The sequence below is a fragment of the Anopheles darlingi genome, chromosome 3, assembly GCF_943734745.1.
Source record: "Anopheles darlingi chromosome 3, idAnoDarlMG_H_01, whole genome shotgun sequence".
Taxonomy (NCBI): domain Eukaryota; kingdom Metazoa; phylum Arthropoda; class Insecta; order Diptera; family Culicidae; genus Anopheles; species Anopheles darlingi.
The window spans coordinates 13,696,530-13,715,190 of NC_064875.1; the positions used below are offsets into that span (position 1 = coordinate 13,696,530).

Here is an 18,661-nt window from a genome sequence, read left to right on the forward strand (position 1 = left end):
TCACCGCAGAATTTTAGCTTTGTACTTACGATGTGTTATGGTGGGTCCCTCATTGTTCAAGTCATACCAATAATGGCTCTATCCTTCCAAATAAACTTCATTTTGCTATTATTTTACCTACGTTACCAAATTTATGGTAAATGAGCCAGTGGTCGTTAGTGGGTATCAATCAACTTTGACTTTGCTTTGAATTTTCTCCCAATTTTAGGTTTTTTATGCTCCGTCATGTATGAAATGCGTATGGCTATTGCTGGCCCATACATATTTCCTTTTATTTAGCCTAAGAATTGCCAATTTCTGGCTGATTCATGCTAAAATTGACTTTTCGTCCTTTAGGAAACTATTTTCATCGTTTTCGATAGAGGTATAATCCTCCTATTGGACCTTTTTCATAGGTAATTATTGAATGATTTCACTTACCTTCCGATAATTGAAACAATGAGACGATTAGAATTGTCGTCTATCTAAAATAATTTGATTATTGGTCATTCTTGATGTGTGTATCAGTTACCTTATGCGATTTATTTTTAAAAGGTGTTATCTAAATGTGCAAATCTGAAGCTTAAAATAATCTAGAATAGTTCTACTACTGAACAAAAAATACAACGTATAAATACGTGTTCGGTCAAACGAACAATTTGAATATTTAAATCGGTCAAGTGTGACAGGGGAACGGGATACAACCCTGTAGTTTGTCAAGAGAGAAATAAATTCAGAACATAACACAACGTAGGACGGAGAACATCGTTAAAACCAAAATTTCTATTGCAAGGTGGCTTATGTTCTAACCAACAATACGTATTAACGAATTTTTGGAAACATTTAATTTTTCCCACTGCGGCTATACGAATGTCTAGCTTAAAACAGCTGAAATCTAACGATTACTCACATTTAGATTCACAGAGATCTCAATTATCAACAGATCTAATTCAAATTTTACGCGCATGCTAGTTACATCACACTAACTAACAGAACAACAGCTTGATACTGTAAAATAATACATCCGTTCCTAATTGATTGCCGTTTTACTCCTAAGCCTCTAGGTGCGGCTATACGAATGTCTACCACTGTATGAGCGACCTGTTCCAAAAGAAATTCGGCAATCCCTGGAGCTGACTGAATTTCAGGTTCGTTTATCAAACGTTTATCCCTGCGCCGCTTGGAAAAGCTAATAGTTGTCGTTTGTTCTTCACAGCAAGCTCGTTGTCAGAGATTCGCCGATCTACGGACTGGATTTCTCCACTTTGACAGCAAAGTAGAGCGTGATCTTCTGATGGATCTGAATATCTTGGTGGTGCCAATGCAATATATGATAGAAAAGCTGGCAACCGACACTCTCAAAAGCGTTATGGTGAGGCCACACGGCGAGGCGTGGCATCAGCCACCGATGCTAAGACATTATGGTGTTAGATATCAAGAGCGCCTTCAACACAGCGGAGCGGACGACGAACGTGCATTGATCGATGCGCAACCGGTGAAGGCCGTGTTGCAAACTGATGGGCAAGCTAGCCAGCTACAGGATCCCCGATATTCACAGCTGGCGCAACCGTAGGCACGGTATTGTGGACTTCCGTACATGTGGATCTGATGCAAAAACTGACCTTCTACGAAAACAATTTCGTGGGATGCATCACCTAGCATTTTATGCCGGAGACCGCAGAGTAGGTGGTGCATGGATGGTCACGTTTCATGAGTGATTGCGACAGTGTATGTCCACAAAACAAGTACAAATAGTTACGGCTATTCAAAATATGCAATTGTTTACTAAAATCTACTTACTAACATACTTTTCACATACTAAAACTGATGGGCGATCTTGGGCTGCTACTAGTTGCATAAAAAAGATGATAAAATAAGGTACAGAATGAGGAAGAGGTTACAATAAATTGGCAAATCGACGGGGTAAGTACATCATTAAAGATCTAACTCGAAACAACCAAATTTACAATGCTCGCTATTAGTTTTCTTTAAAATGATTTCCATCCAAAGATGTTGAAATGAAGCTAAATGAATCTAAATCAAACAGTCTTTTCAACGGTAGATGTGTCCATATTGTTGCACAAAGAAGATATAGTATGTGAGCTTTACACAGCCTGACTGTGAGGAACCTTTACCCAGCATGTCATGCACCGTGAGTGCATCACGATACATTTCACCGAGCAGAACCCAGAATAGTTTAACGCAGGAGCGAATGCGCGACCCGTCATCGGACGACAACCAGGACATGGCATCCGATTGATTTCACAAATCGAGATCGCGGTCGCTTCGATTTCCATAGCTTTTCGATTCGAAATCCTTGCGTGAGTGCATCGCGGTACATTCACACATGGCCCCTTAGCGTACGTAGCATAACATTTCCTTTACCAGGCCGTGCGTGATAGGCGACGCGTTGGACGCACTAATCCCCATACACTACCGCCCGGACTGGTGTGAAGTTTCTGGTACCGCCATACTGGTCCATTCCTCATCAGTGTTCGCGATGACTTACTGGCAACAACCTGCCTGGACATGTTCGCTCTACGCCCCCAAATACACGATGATTGACTGCTAGGATTCGTTGGTGCATGCCGGCGTTTACTGTGTGACCTCGCGCTAGCATCGGTTGCAGTAATGTTGCCGCAGTTGCGACAGCAGAGCCATACACGATCACCGGAAATTTGAAGCCATCACCTTTGCGGAAACGATACCCTTGGTGGGACGGTTGCTGTGGGTGGTCATGCTAATGATATGCCAGGGAAATCAATTTCTGTACGCGTTGCACTTGCCGGATCAGAAACCCTGGTACATCGGTGGGCGCAGAAGTAACTGCTGACGGCTGCATCGGATCCATTATGCAGCCCATTTACTGCACTTGCTGCTTCGGCAACACCATTTGGAGAATGCGTTAAAACATCCGGTTAGTATGTATGGCGGGGGCGAAACTGCTTGTCCATTGATGCACGATTTGCTATAAGGAAATTGTATCTCTCATTTTCTTTAGGTAGTTCAATAGTTAATTTCAATTTCACTCTTAACTTCTTCGATCATTTACCAAGCGTTTAATCATAGTTTTGCGGCAGTGTTTGGGATATTTTTTGGAATTTACCGTGTTAGTAGTGTTACAGGACTTGAGTCTTGAGGCTTGAAGGAATACTACTGCAAACAAACGATAGTTCTTTCTCGTAAATTATCTTATAAGTGGATATAAGAGCATATTTCAAGATATCTCAAATTGTGCAGAAATATTAAAAAAAGTCTGACAATCAATCGCTAGCTCTGTTGATTTGTGAAGTGCAAAAGGTTATTGCTTAATTCGTTTGTAGCTGGTATATTTCAAAAAGCTATTTAGTACCTTCTATGACAATGCACAATTGAGCTAACCTAATTAGATGTTTAAACGTCGGCAGAATTGCTATGCACATGCTAATTTATCTACTGATGTTCTACACTTTTGGTTCAAAGTGTTGCTAAATGCATCGCTGGTAATTCATAAATCATCTTGCGTAAAAGACATTCGACATTTCGAGGAGACATTTCGAGGAGCATAAAATATACAGCAAGTATCACTTAGCATTGTTAGAGGAACTGCAATATACAAACGATCTTAATCCAAAAGTAAAGCATGCTCACGAAATAATCAAACAACCGGGCATAGCAAAACTCGCATCACGACGCACATATCATAAAATTTTCAATTAAATTGAATTGCGTTTTCGATCCGCAACCCGATTAACTTATTTACATACACATTTACAGATAATAGTGAGAGGCACATCCCGGTGAAAGATGTTACGTGCCAGCGTGTCTGGCTACCCTCCTTGAACTTGACTTCTTTTAGCGCAACCGTACGAAAAATCATCTCGATAAATTTCAACCCCCGAACCAGGGATGAAATCACGATTAAGAGATCCGGAGCAACATACCATGATCGTGATGCCGTGGTAAGGCCATGGCTCAATTAAACACCCGTATCCTTCTCCAACTTTCAGCACCGCTGCAGCGAAACGTTCATCCACACCACCATCCACACACACACACCGGAACAATTCTCTCCCCCGGTGGGGGAACAGCTGCTGTCTACGCGAACGAAAGCGAAGGGAAAAAGGAGGGGGGAAAATCCCAAAACCTCCCAGCACCTCAATTAACGCTGTTCGCAACCGAAATCTGCTCATCGGTCAGACCGAGCCGTTCGCAGGATTCTCAGGGTTCTCCCTTGCGCACAAACCACGCACACTTGCTTCCTCCCCGAGAAAGTATTCTCGAAGGCATCTTCCTTTGCTCGAACCGGGATGGGAATGCGAAGCATGAAAAAAAGAAAACACCTTCCAGTGGGGGAAGGACGAGTTGATTCGATTTAATGCGCCGCATAGCATGTAGACGCACCCGATGGGATGTGAATGATACATGCACATGCTCGACTCGAGTGGCAGTAATTGGGTGACGGAGCAAAGACGTTACCACCACCACCACCGTTGTGCCACGATGACGAGAAATAAAAAATGAATTCATTGCCCCCCTCACTGTCCACAAGAATCGGGACAAACCACAATCGGACACAACCAAACCAACGGTGAAGGTGCACGAACACACACGCCACGGCACGGCATTTGGCACGGTAAATTAGATTTGCCAAACCGCAGCGGTAGATGAGAATGTCAAAGACGAAGGCAAAAGTGCAATCGAAAGACACGACCCGAAATCGCGTTGCGCGTGAAGAGAGCAACGTTCGGTCACGGGACACGCAGCCGAGCCATCGAGGAGCATCGAGAACAATGATGATGATGCTGCTGCTGCACGAAGCTACCGAAAGAACGGTGAACGGTACGATGCATGGATGGATGCATGGAGGAAGGCATGATGGTTAAACAAGAGAAACCGTGCCCGGGACACCTTCGGGAGCCAGCAGCCCGACAGACAGACAGACAGACGGTCTCGGAACAGGAGCAGACAGCGATCCTTGACTTGACTTATCGGTCTCTTGTGCTAGTCGCCAAAAAAAAACACACAACCAACCAACGACGATAGAAGAAAGCGAAGAGGATACTAATTGGGCGAATTGGGAGGCATGCGCGGCGAGAGGTGGTCGAGGTGGCCGAGGTGACCGACCGACCGACCGACCGGTGTCGAGGGCACGTGCAACCCAACTGTCGTTGTCGCCAGAATATCGCACCCCGCTCCCCGACTCCCCAAACCGGTCCGCAAAGTCTTGTTTGTGGTGTGGTGCCGGGTCCGGATTAGTGGGTTTGGATGCAACCTTTTTGGGGGGGTGGGGGAGGTTGAGGAATGAGGCTGCTACTGCTGCTGCAGGGATTAATGTTCGAGAGTAGAAGAGTAGAAGAAGAAGGAGCAACCAAAGTTTAACAACCGAGGCGGATCCTCGTCGAGGTTCTTTCGTTTGTTTCTCGTCAGCTCGTCTAAGTGTTCATCCTATCGGCACACACGGACGCAGGCACACACACACACACACACACACACACACACACACACATGGCATGCTGTCGACAGTAGTATGGATGGCCTGCGATAACGCAGAATGGGACGCTGAGGTTATCGTCCGATGTTCCCAATTCACGCCGACGATATAATCACCCGGAGAGAAGTGTTCGAGAAGTGCGTTATGCTTTTGAAGAAGAAGATCGAATATCATGTGTTCGTGTGTGTGTCCTGGCCGTGGTGTCTGGGTTTTGGGTCGGGGTCAACGTAACCCCCCCCCCCCTCCCGGCATATCCTGAGGCACCTCCTGGGTGTGACCAGAGTTGACCTTTGGTGCGTTTGCGTTCATTTGCGCTCCAGTTTCTTGGAAGAGGATCGCCACCAGACAGCCAGACCACCGGCGAAGGTGACTGGAAAGCGAAGGAAAATGAACGAAAAAAAAAGGTAGATAGAGTAAGAGAAATTTGGGACCGGAAAATGGAGCGGGAGAAGTGCGATTTTTGGGGGGAAAGTCGCTGCGAAAGCGAAGCGACGAAGCGAAACGCCCAATGCCCGATGTTCGCCCACATTATATCCTCGCTGTCCCGCGAGACACACTCGCCACTCGCCCCCTTTCACGACGTCCTTCTCCAGCTTCTCCTTCCCTTCTCTCCCTCCCTGCCTACTGCTTCTCGAGTGGGTGCCATCGAGGGAATTGGATTTGCCACCGAAAACTTTTACGCCAAATGATTTATTCGACCAAACCGAGCAACCGAGCAACCAAGCGACCGAATGCTCCAACGGTTTCTGGTTCCAAGGATTGCTAGATGGTTGGCGCAATCTTACGCTTCGATGAATCCCTCTCTCTCTCTCTCTCTCTCTCGCTCTGTCTCTTACACACACACGAACACACTCGATGGAACTTACTCAGGTGTTCCGAGCGAACATGTGGAGATAGGGTTTGGGTGGTTGGTTTGTGATGGAGGGGAGAGAGGTGAAAATACCAGAAAGTAATACGAACAAGAACCCTTCCCTACCTCCCTTCCCTTCCACCACCGAATGGCGGGAGGAGGGACGCAAAAGGACGAATGTGAACTTTGAAGTTTTACCGCGCTTCGGCGCGCCCGTCTGTGTGTGTGTGTGTGGATGGCCATTTCCCTTCGTGCCCCTTTTTTCGACTTCGTTCCTTTTTCGGCCACCTCCTCTACTCGTATGTGTGTTCGCTTTGGCCACCGCCGGAAAGGTATTAGCATTCGAGGTTGATAAATTTATGTGGTTTGATTATGTTTTCACAATCCTTTTTTCCTGGCCATCCTGGCCGGATCACTTCGCACTTCGCAGGCTCCCAGGCTGGGGGGGTGGTGCCCCTTGGCTTGCCAAGTAACGGGACCCGGGCTCCCGTTTCATCGGAGGCACACGTTTATGTCAGGAGCGCACCGCTTTTGGGGGTTTTGAAAATTTTTGCCCAACCGACCAAAGTTTTTGGCGACCGATGATTTATGGGCGGCATTAGGAAAATGGTGAGGAGGATGAGGTAGGACGTGTGCTCGCCCCATGCTCTGGGTTCAATCCGATCCGGATGATGAATCGATTGGAGTGGCCGAAAGTTCTATTTTTGGAGATTTCTGGTTCGAAGCTGGTGCCAGAGCGTTTAATTGCTCCACCGTCGCTGGTGTGAGTGTCTGTTTTCCGTGGATGGTATTCCGTTGGTATGTAGTCGGTGTACGTGCTTGATGCAGACCCGATTGATCAATTGAACTGATCCATTGATGATTGATAGGAAAGAGTACCACACGGTGGACGTTCCGGAATGGAAATTTCTTTGGAAAAACTAAATCCTCCCCAAACGTCATTGCACCTGATGCTTGTTAGAGAGCGAGAACGATTGAAGGGAGAAGCACTCGAGGGATTACTGTGTGTATGTGTCCTTTTGTTGGTTTACTTGGAAAATTATTTGATGGGAACATCTTACTTCATCAGTTCCGTATATCAACGAGTTTATTGACTTCATTCCGTTCTCAATGTCAGCGACCAGTGCTATCGAGAATATACTCGTCATCCCCCTTGGATTGCCGATAAAGAAGTCATCCCTTCTGTTAACCCTCGCACCCTCGGTGCACCCTATATCTCGGGAGTTCAATTTTCATTTATTGTCCCTCTGCAACGCATGAAACCTGCTGGCCAGCAGGTTAGGGTACGCGTGCTCGCATAGAACAATCTAGTAATCCGAAGGGTAAGGGCCATTTTCTCCCTCCTGGCCGGCCGGATATATTCCTCCCCTAGAGGGTCATCGATCTTCCGTCTGGAACCGGGACCTGCTGCTGACAATGGTTTTCACTTTTTAATAATGCGAGATTGCCGATTGCTGATTCCCATTTGCTGCTGCAGGTCGTCTGACTTTCGGTCGGTCTGTCGGTCAAAAGGACGCTGGATGACGCGAGGGGGATGTACGGGACTGTTTGAGGTGCCTGCACCCTCCGGTGCGGCGCATGGGTTCGGTTGATGCAATTTGAGGCACGAGACATCACCGAAAAAGGGGATTGACCACCGTTCGTTCGGGTATTCGGATCGGGTGCATAAGCACCCGATTCATGGATATATCGGATCGGCTCGACCGGTGACCTCTTCGTGGAGGGGAAAATGCTGTCAGTTTACAAGAACAAATATCGCACAACGAGAAGGAGAGAGAGAGAGAGCGAGAGCGAGTTTGCTGTTGGGAATCGGTGGTTGGAACGCATTTATGTTTATAGTTTTTGGCGTTTGTAGTGGTTACGGCTAGCTGTAAACCTGTTAAGAATATTGTGTAATTTTCTTTTAATTAATCAAAGGAATATTAGCAAAGATACAGCATTTACCGGGTGTCATAAATCGAACAATGTTTCTAATAACATTGAAACGGTCTGCCCAAAAGCTCACGGTTTCAAAGTCGGTCTCTATCGTAGCATCAAAACTGGTGCTCAGATTTCTTGGAACAATTGAGTAGTTAATCTGCACTTCAACGATTAGTTACCCATCGAGTTTTTGTAAAAGTTGTGGATATTTTTTTAATTAATTACGTGAATTAGTTAAAATAAATTTCCTACAAACCCCAACTTTTACCACTTCAAAATGTTACCAAAAGTGTAAAAATGGATTAAAAACAATTTTAATCAACGGCGATACTTTACGATGCATAATCTATCGAAATAATATTGATCTGTATATCTCAGATAATCGAGAGCAATCCGAGCATTCATTCAAACATTCTTCTCCGGAACTAATACTATGTCGATATTCTATCATATTATTTTTCTTAAATTACAGCCTAATATTCTTTATAACATGTATTTAAAAACAACAATTTCAATTAAAAATGTTATGATGGTTTGTATGAAAAAATAAAAAACAGCCTTTTTTGTCGCAAATGAACCATAGTTCCACTAATGAAAGAAAATTTTACTGGAAATGGTTTGGAATAGTTAGAGCAAAATCTTTAATTTGCGCGTTGATTATTGTGATATGCAACCGAAGAAGCACATCACATTTAAGAAATTACCTGCATGTAAGGGATTATTTGTTTTCTTAAATCATCTTTTTTAATCTTTGGTAATACATTTTTAGGTAATGAATTGTTTGCCTAAATTTTCTCCCAAAACATACTTTAGCCGCTACCTCAATGTAACGACCTTATCTCGTAAAATCTTCCATTGAATTCACCGCTGAGCATGCAACAGCTGTCCTTGTTGTAACCGTGCCCGCCGGTAACTGACAGCATAATGCTCGGGTCCGCCCGTTGATGCGCATGCTCCCCGACACGAAAGGACCTTCACGAATCCTGCCCTGGAGCTTCGGAAACAAAAACATCGGTCATGTGATATCGAGCACCGCAGTCTTTCGGTTACTTTATTCGCGAACGGAAGCGTGTCCAGCGTGTGCCTATCGTTCGAATCCTGCCACGGAATCGCACCGCGGGTACAGTCCGCGGTTTGCACTTTAAAGCCAACGCGCGTCCATTAGTCCCCGAATCCGTTGCAAGCAAGTGTGTCGCGTGACATCCATGGCGAGGTGCGTTTTATCGAATGTTCCATTGCGGATAGCGTCACAATCGCATGCGAGAGTGTGTGCGTGAAAGGCTGGTCAAGGCAGCATAAAAGCAGCATGACAGCGCTACATAAAATCACCTTGAACGAACGAGACGGAGGACGACAGACCAACAAATACGGAGGCGCACGGAGGTTTGAAAATAAGAAAATTCTCCATTCTCTCGGCCGTCGCTTGTGCTCCGGTGGACCATCTGGTGAACGTCGGTGGTAATTAAATTCCGTTCTCCATCATCACCCGGGGCAAGTGTCGTAATCGAATTGTGCTAGTCGGTGGGTGGTGTGGTACGCCGCAAAGACACCTCTCGCGTGTGTGTGCCCGGGAACGGAAAGTGCAAAAACTGGAAACTTGCTGCCGCGGCTGGCTGCTAATTAGTGCCGGGGGGTGTGTGGGAGGGTTTCGATCGACTTTCGAGGTGGCCAGCAATTGCCGGGACGTGCCCAATCAGTGCCAGCAGTGGACACCAGACTTTCGAGCCGGAATCGTCTATTTTCGATTGACGAAAAGACCACGGAACTGGTTCCGAACAAGTGGTTCGACCGTGCAGGGAGTGCCGTGCAGGAAATGTCAAAACAAGTTTTGTTTAGAGCGAGACATCCGTATGTTTTCGTTTCGCTTATGTTAATGTTTGCCAAAAATTTTATGTTGTTACAATGATAAACGTAAAACTTGGGTGATGTGAGGGTACATTAGGGGACCGATAAAGTTATGAAAAGGCAATCTCGGCGATGGTTCGACCTGGAAACGGTAAAATCCGGCTGCTGTGCAGTGTAATCTTCTCCGAAAGCATCAAGAACACACCTTAAACGAGCAGGAAGAAAACAGATTGCTGCAGCATCCCATAGTGACTATTGCAAAAACAGGGAATTCGTTCATTAACCTTTTCTTAAACGTATTATTTATCGTGTTGTTGTTGCTGCTTCGCTGATCATAATTGCACCAGGTCGATGCTCTCGATGGTATTGACATTTTTCCCTTCATCTCTCGACCCGGGGCCCAAGAGCATAGCAAGCGTTCAAGCATGAAGCATAAACGCACGGTTGCCGCAGTCTCGGCCGCCGTGCTCACCGTGTCGCGTCGCTCTTAAAGTGTCTCATCCGGGATTGGAAAAGCTGGAAAATTGTCACGCACCCACGCAACGTGACGTCACCCGTATGTTTCGTGGAAAATGCAGCTTTTCTTGGGCCCGTGGATGGATGATTCGCATTCCGCTAGCAATGATTGTCCTCTCTAAAGCATAGATTTGGTTTTTTTTCTTCCATAGCGCACAGAGGACAATATACCAGCAGCGTGTTGCGGTTTTAGTTTGAAAAAATAAAACAAAACAAAAGAAAAAGAAGGTGTTTACTCCCCGCTGTTTAGTACCTTTTGCCTCGCCGAAGAAAATCCTCCTCGACGGTGCTTACTAGGAAAACCCCCTTGTGCTCTAGTACTAGTGTTTACCTCGTTTGCTGTGTCTGTGTGTGTGCTTGAGGTGCGCGTGTGTGTGTGCACCAAACCCCAGCCAGTCAGTCAGTCGGTCAGTCAGTTAGTGTGCTTGTGCTTGTGTATGTGTGTTGTGTGTGCGTGTGTGCAGTGTTTACTAGCAGCTAGCATAGTTGTTGGAAAGCAGGAAATCCCCTCGGATCGCGCGCACTCCGAGAGGGCAACGGGGGGGTGTCAAATTGTTGAAATCTAGTGTTTTGTTTCGTTATTTAGCACCACTAGTGCGTGTATGTGTGTGTGTGTATGTGCGCGTGCTAGTGTCTAGAGTTTATGCTAATAAAAGTAGCCCCACCAGCAAGTGGGAAGCAAGTGATTTTCTTCCGAAATCGCGTTCCTGTTTTTTGCCCTTTAAGCAGTTACAACAATCGGTAAAGGAGCGAAGAGCAGAGAGAGAGAGAGGGAGAGCAAGTACACTCCTCCTCGGGTGTGTGTGCTCGCATTTGTGTTACTGTGTCCGTACGAGTGTGCGTGTGTATGTGCGCGAAACTTCGTATGCGAGAGCCATAAGCCCGAGAGCGGCGCCGTAGTGACCTGTAAGTAGTAGTAGTAGTAGTAGTAGTCGTCTGCAACAGCATCCAACGTGCCAATTTATCGCCCATTCGCCCAGCGTCCTTTTGCCAGGCACTCGACGGGTACCGTCGTAAACCGATCCGAGGTCACTAGGTCTCCCTCTAGGGTGTAGCACAAGCAGGGAAAAGGAAGCGCCTAGCCGCAAGTGTTGCCAATTTCATGAATTTTGCAATTGGTCCTTGTTTTCGGAGTGCACCGCAGTCACAGTCGCTAGTAGGCGTCGTCGGTTCGTTCGTTCGTTCGTTCGATTGTTTGCTGCTCACTCACTCACTCACTCACTCACACAGTAGGCCAGTGTCACCGTTTGGCACCGTCGACAGTTCGAGGAGTAACCAGCATCTCTAACTCATCTCTCAACATTCCAGTGGCCGGGCGTGTATCTGTGTGTGTGTCTGTGGTTTTTGGTGTTCGCTCCGTGGTGTATGTGTGCACGTGCGTGTGCTGGAGAGTAAGGTAGAAATTGAATTGCTAATGCTTTCGGCACACAACCACCACCACCACCATCACCATTCGCGGCTGCTTCCTTCTTGCGGAACGATTTATCTCGCATTTTTCCACCCACCCCTTGGGTGGGTGAGAGATTGACAGTCGGCTCAATCGTCGCACCATATGGCACAGCGGACAGCGGTCAAGGTTTCCTTCGCCCATTGCTTCACCTCCACCACTTGCGTCCTTTTTCTGGTGTCCTTTTTCCGGGGAATTTGACGAAATGCTGGCTAGCGTTCGGCGGTTTCGGCGTCAGCTGGGACGATGGTCAAACCTCGCCCAGGGGGTGGCAGAAAAAAGACAATAAAAGGGACTCAGGCAGCAAAGGGACCATTCCCCCGAGGCAGGCGCCCGTTCCGATGAAAGGTGTGGTCCATTCCGAAGGTGAAAATGGTACCGTTGAGTGAGTTAGCAGTTTCGCTGGCCACGGATCCCCCTGCGGGGCCGTGCTTTTGAGCCATGATCGGCCGAATCCAATCACGGTCCACGGTTCGGTTCCACGTGTATTCGAGAGTTGTCGTCGGTGTTGATGTCGATGGAATAATTAATCGAATTCATTTGCACACCGCACCCTTGCTCTCTTTGCCCTCTTTCTGGCGGATGCGCCACCAGAATCGGACAGGACAGGACAGGACAGGACAGGGGCACGATTTACGAGGGCCGATAGGACTTATTACTGTAATAAATATTTCACCAACACACACACGCGCGCGCGGAGTGGTGTACGCATCCCCGTGCGATGTCTTAATTAGATAGGATTTATCGAGACCATTAGGCCTTTAGGAAGAAGGACGCACAGCGGCTGACTGGCTGGTCAGTTTGTGAATTCGATTTGTGGCACCATCTACCTCCTACCCCTTGGACTCATCCTGTGGTGGTGGTGGTGGTTGAAATGAAGAAATTACGCATTTCCATTGCAATCACGCAGCCAAGAGAAGAGCGCCAACAGAGTGAGACTGACCAATGGCCCGGGGCCCGGAAAAGCAGCAGCAGCAGCATAAATGATGAAACCGGAATGTCTGCGTCCGATGGGCGTGGTGCTGGCAGCAGCAGAAGAGGGAGGTTAATTTAATCTTTTTAAGTGAAACACGCGCGGGCGAAAAATGTTTTCCCGTTGCTGGCAGCTTTCGCTCGATATTGCTGCTTACAACACGGATTGATGCAATGATGGTGTACGAGTACGACGACCGTATTCTTTATCTGACAGCCGACAATGCGGTAGCACCGTAGCGTAGCAACGCAACAGCAGCAGCAGCAGCAGCAGCATGCTATGATGGCTTCTCAGGAGCATACTTTTTCACTTAAAAATGGTTAAACGCCGCTACATCGCCATGGCCATGAAGCGTGAGGCGCGCGCGAATGTCAAAACCAACCATCGTCATCGTGGTGGTGGTGGTGAGAAGATGAGAAATTGAACCCAACATTACACAGCCCGCGCTCTTGGTGGCTCATCGACGCCACGAAATGGCAAATTCATGGCTAGCAATATAAACGCTGACGCTTTTTCGCGCTAAGCCACTGCAAAGGGGATGCCGCTTTACGCTCAATCGCCAAGTCTGCACCCTTGTTTCGTTGGGAGGTCCCGGGGAAAGCGGGTCGGTACATTTATTTAACATTTTATGCTACGCCTCTGCCAGCAGGACCCCCCCCCCCCCCTGCCCTTTACCAAACGGACGCAGAAGAGCTACAAGGTGCAGCGAAAACATTAAAATAGTTCCATGGACCATTTCGTACCGGTCGGTTCGGTCGCACTCCGAGCACTAGCATTAACACGCGCCCGGTATGCAGAAGCCGTAAACTGGTTAGACAAGTTGGTGGAGTAATTCGGTTACTTCGTATTCGCTTCACCTCCATCCTCCCCGGTACCACCTCCTGGCGTGCGCGATATCCTTCCCCGCAAAAGGGAAAACCGAACGAGAGCCACCGTGGAGCTGCTTCTTTATGTTGTTGCTTTCAGCGAGCGATTTCATGCCCCGAATGTTTTCAATGCCCCACCCTCCAAGGAACCACCTTCAATGGAATAAAACGCGAGAGACGGAGCGGGGGGGAGGGAAATTTGAATTTGTCTTCGCCACCTTCCGGATTGCCGGTGGTCGAATCGTGGATTTTATTTACCTAGACCAAGCGCCAAAACCTTCAAGACACGGCGCTGCTCGTGGCTTTTTGGGCGGAGGGAGAGAGCCGCTTTAACCGAGCACTCCATTGGCGCGTGGTTCCTTTCGGTTCTTGCGACTAGTAAGCATTATGCCAGGGACTGTCGACTGCTGTGGAGCTACACTACTGTGTGTGGCTGTTGCTTTACGGTCACACGATGTTGAAAAGATGAAAGGAAAATGCTCCACCTGCCTGGTTCTTTTCATGTACCGCGGGGGGCTTCACCCGAGTCTTCAGACTTCAAAGACGGGATGGTAAATACGCAGAAAAGGGGTTTATCGTCGCTCGCGCTCGCAAGAAATTTTGCTTTCCGTCCGTTCGCGAGACGAACAAACTCACTGTACGGTACCTCCAGGTTGACATGCCAAAAGATTCGGTTTCCGCTTACTACCTTAGAAAGGGAAGGGAATTCCATCGATTAGTGACCGAGTAGCTGCAAGGTAGAATGATTTTTGAGGAGCATTTAAAGAGATATAGCATCATAATTGATACTCTATGTCTTAAGAAAGAAAGTTGAGGGATTGAATAACATTAGGACCTAAACATAAGGACTGGCAACTCCATCAAATGGGATGCAGACAATCGTTTAAGTCGAAAGTCTTTTGATGATATTCCAAATATTTCAAGATCGAAAACAATCTCGTGTAAAGAAGAGCCTGAATATAAATGTGTGGTCTGTTTGTAAAGTTGTTAGGATTGTGTATTGGGAAGGACTTCAAAAGTCGATTCCTGTGTCCTAGTTTATGTCTTTGGATGCTGGATGCAATTCTTTATCTCCTGGATAAAGCCCTAGAGTACCATTACTGGCACATACCGATACCTCGGGTTACAATATCTACACCGTGTGGTTCGTTCTGACCAAAAACCTGTACACGTGTGTATTGTTCGAACCTATGAGCTGCTGAATGAAGTGGCTATCTCTTCACTATTCGCAATTCGACAATGGTCCAGTGTGATCATTTACTTTCTCAGCATTTTCGTCTGTTGATTAATTGCTAAGACACACAAAGCACTCCTCTGCTTCGTTTATACGTACACAATCCCTTGGGAAATGTTTTTGCCAGCAATAATCATCCCTTTGTACAAAACAGTTTCAATATTCTGAATGCATCGGAGCTCTTTATCCATCTTTTTGCACAAAACAGTATGCACATCATGAGAAAAGTAGAAACACTTGTCACAGAACTAGTTATCAGTATTATAATGAGCATTAAAAATTGTTGTAATGTCGCATGTGCGTGGTGGAAATCATAATCGAAGCTTTATGATAAATAAAGCAACATTATAAGAGAAAGTATGGATCATTTTTCCGATTTTTCATACATATCGCGTCGCGACGTCGCGAAATGCTACCTCGTGCTGCTGCAATAAACTGGCCGGATCCCGCAAACTACATTACCGTGAAGCTCATTTTCTTCGTTCGACGTTGAATCTAACAAACTTTCCCACCCACAAAAAAGGCCACGAGCAATTCCATCATCATTCCGGTCCTTCTTCGTCCAGTACACAAACTTCTTAATAAACTCCAGCGCTTTTTTGGTCACTTTTTTGGTCGCGGTATAGTTCTACGGCTGCGGCCCGTAATCGAATTGTATCGTAACGACGCGGAGGAGGGTGGTGGAGCCTATACAGGATCATTTTGATTTTTGAGGAACAACACAACTTTTCGCCCAACCTAATAATACCCGACCCGCGGCGGCGGGTTTGCTCCGTCGATTCCAAGTTTCCGAGTATCCGAGCGAAGTCAAACGTAAACCCCTCGTTTGGCCCGCGGCAGTTGTTACAGCTGGCCGCGGAGAGCAGCTCGAGCGGCCGAGTTTTTCCGAATGAAAAACCCACGACCGAACGATGGTGCGAGATGTTTGCGAGGCGAACGTCCCCGTGGCGTGGCGCCTGGTGTGGTAGGGGAGGTCTGGGTGGTACCGAAGAGTGCGACAGGAAAGGCAACAATGGTAGGGAATATCACGAGCAAAAGTTGACTTTCGGATCGTTCGTCTTCTGGAGGCCAAAAGCGGCCAACCAGGCCAGGCAGGATGGCATTTTGGCAAGGCATGGCGGAATAGCGACCACGGAAGGCCGCCGCTGGCAGGTTGTTTGAAAATTTAGACAGGGAGGTGACGCTGGTGGTGCTGATGGTGGTGTTGGTGGTGCGAAAATTTAATATAACTTTCGTGTAACTGAAAAATAACAATGCAGCCATCGGATGGGTTTGGGCGTACCAGACCATCCTTAGCCCCCGTGCCTTTTGGTGGCCACATCCGCCACAACACTGCTACTGACTGGTGGCACTGACTGGTCTGGTACAGTGGCTGGAGTGTTCAAGGTGTCGGACTGATAATGCAATGAAATGTTCAAATGTGTTTTGTCATAAAACATACCCGGGTCGGGGGAAGGGCGTTATGATTTAAGGTTCCCACGAAGGGCTTTAAGGATACGATGGGTTGCCACTTAAAGTGCAGTGTAGATGAGGCTTAAAGGCTCTTAATTAAATTTCGTAAACATTGAAATTATGCTAACTAAAGCATAATATTGCCGATCCACCGGCCTCGATGTGCTTCGATTCGCGAGCTTGATTCAATGTTTCAATCGAGATCGAAAACCGAGGTTCAACATTTTTAAAACTCAACAAAAGACCAAGAATTGAACCCTCTCTTTCTCTTTCTCTTTCACGGAAGTCACGAATGTGCATTAATCAAACGAATTGGCTTCGAAGCCCCCCGGTGGCCCGTGCCAGGGTTCGATCAATCATGGCCCCCGGACCACCGGACGGAGGGGTCCTGATTGCATTTTGTTTAACGACCATTTGACTGGACCGAATTTTGCGATGAGTCCATTAGTGATATTACTAACAGCATAATCACGGCGCATTCGCTCGCTCACTGGCCAGGATGGGCCTCCCACCCCTCATCAGTTTCGATTTATTATCCGTAAGGCATTCGCATCCGAGGGCGCGGTTCCGTTGCGGTCTGAAGAATGATATATTAACGTGCTGCTGGTGGTGGTGGCTGGTGGTTGGTGCAGGTAAACCGAGCCTTCGTGTGAGTATTCTATATCGAAAGAGGGAAGAGTGAGGTCCTTGGAAATGCGAATTGCAGCATAATATGTTCAACATTTTATAAAGTTTCCCCATTCGGCGAACGATGTTAGCTGCTACTACCATGCCCGGGCACCAGACATCAAAAGCTCGCATGTGTTATCGAGGGGTTTGCATGATGATGATGATGATGATGACGATGGGAACGCTTCCCTCCCATTTATGGGTATCATAACGAGTCCCAGGGTGTGCGAGCGATCCCACCACCACCACCGCATACGCCCATGAATGATTATTACTTCTAGGAATTTCCCTCGAATTAATGCCGAATGATGCAAGGACGGGCACCAGCACCAGCACCTTGCTATCGATTTTTAGCTCCAACTCGACGACCGACCTTCACAACTCCAGCGACGACGACGACGACGACGACCGTGTGGCCATCCCCCGGGGGACGGGACAAAAATCGAAGAAGCGTCTCACGCACTCTCGCGCGTACGCGTTGGTGTTGTTGGTGGAGTAAAACTTTTGCTTCAGCACAACCTTCAGCATCCCCTCAGGGGGGGCCACTGAAGAGAAATGAAGACCCTCGTCGTCGTCGTCGTCGTCGTACGGCCCAAAGGAATAACTTTTCCTGCTTCTTCTTCCTCCTTCCTTTGCTACCTTGTGGCAACCATTACCGCAAGGAATGGTTCGTGGTCGAGCACACGAAAGGATCCACCTTGAGCACACACACACACACACACATAAACTAATGAGGCTGGCTCATGATGCTCACGCTTCTTTGGCTCCAATTCGTGCCGCAGAATGGTCTCTTCTCTGTGTGTTTGGCGTTTTCCCAGCGTTACAGCCCGTGCCCCGGGAGAGTCAGGTTTGGTCTGCCACTGTTGACGTGACGTCGACGACAACGACGACGACGACGATGGCGGCGACGGCAACAGCGAATCACCGTTCCGGTCCAGGGCACTTCCGTTGACCTAGTGAAGGGAACTTTTCTCGCAACTCGCACGCGTACGGCGCACACCCGTGGGATGGGTTTTCCGGGATTCGGTTAATAAGTCGCAAAGTCCGCGCAACGATGTGCGAGGAAATTAATTCCAGATCCCTGACACACCGTGTAAGTGTGTCTGTGTGTGTGCTGGTGTGGTTATGTGTTTATGATGATACGGAAAGGGGGAAGTATCTCTGCCAGGTCGCTCTGGAGCGCTCGTTGTCTGTTTCTCTTTGAGGCCTTGAGCCTCAAACTTGCAGAGTGCCGGCCCGAATGCCCGGTTTCGGTAGCTTTAAGCCTTAGTCTCATCCGTGTCAACGTTGTGTGCCGAGGATGATGTCGATCCGGAGTTGTGTGCGCGCTGCACACGCTGCTTGGATCGACGGTTTCCATGGAAGTTTTCGTTAGCCGTCTAGTAGGCGAAGTGCATTATACCGAGGGATTATTCATAATGTCTCGAGTCTCGCGCT

At 47.6% G+C, this 18,661-nt stretch overlaps 1 protein-coding gene across 4 annotated transcripts in view; it reads left to right on the plus strand.

Annotated features, from left to right (window-relative positions):
• Nucleotides 1-9,304: 9,304 nt before the first annotated feature.
• The window catches only part of LOC125958262 (protein O-mannosyl-transferase Tmtc3), a 128,141-nt gene continuing 118,784 nt past the window's right edge, over nucleotides 9,305-18,661 (plus strand). Inside the window, exons 1-2 of one of the 4 annotated variants that reach the window (XM_049691502.1) lie at nucleotides 9,305-9,435; nucleotides 10,736-11,489. The gene's annotated coding sequence lies outside the window, so the exon portion shown is untranslated. Of the gene's footprint in view, nucleotides 9,436-9,489; nucleotides 9,681-10,735; nucleotides 11,490-18,661 lie in introns of those variants that run through there. The other 3 variants (XM_049691501.1, XM_049691503.1, XM_049691500.1) reach the window with 3 other exon arrangements.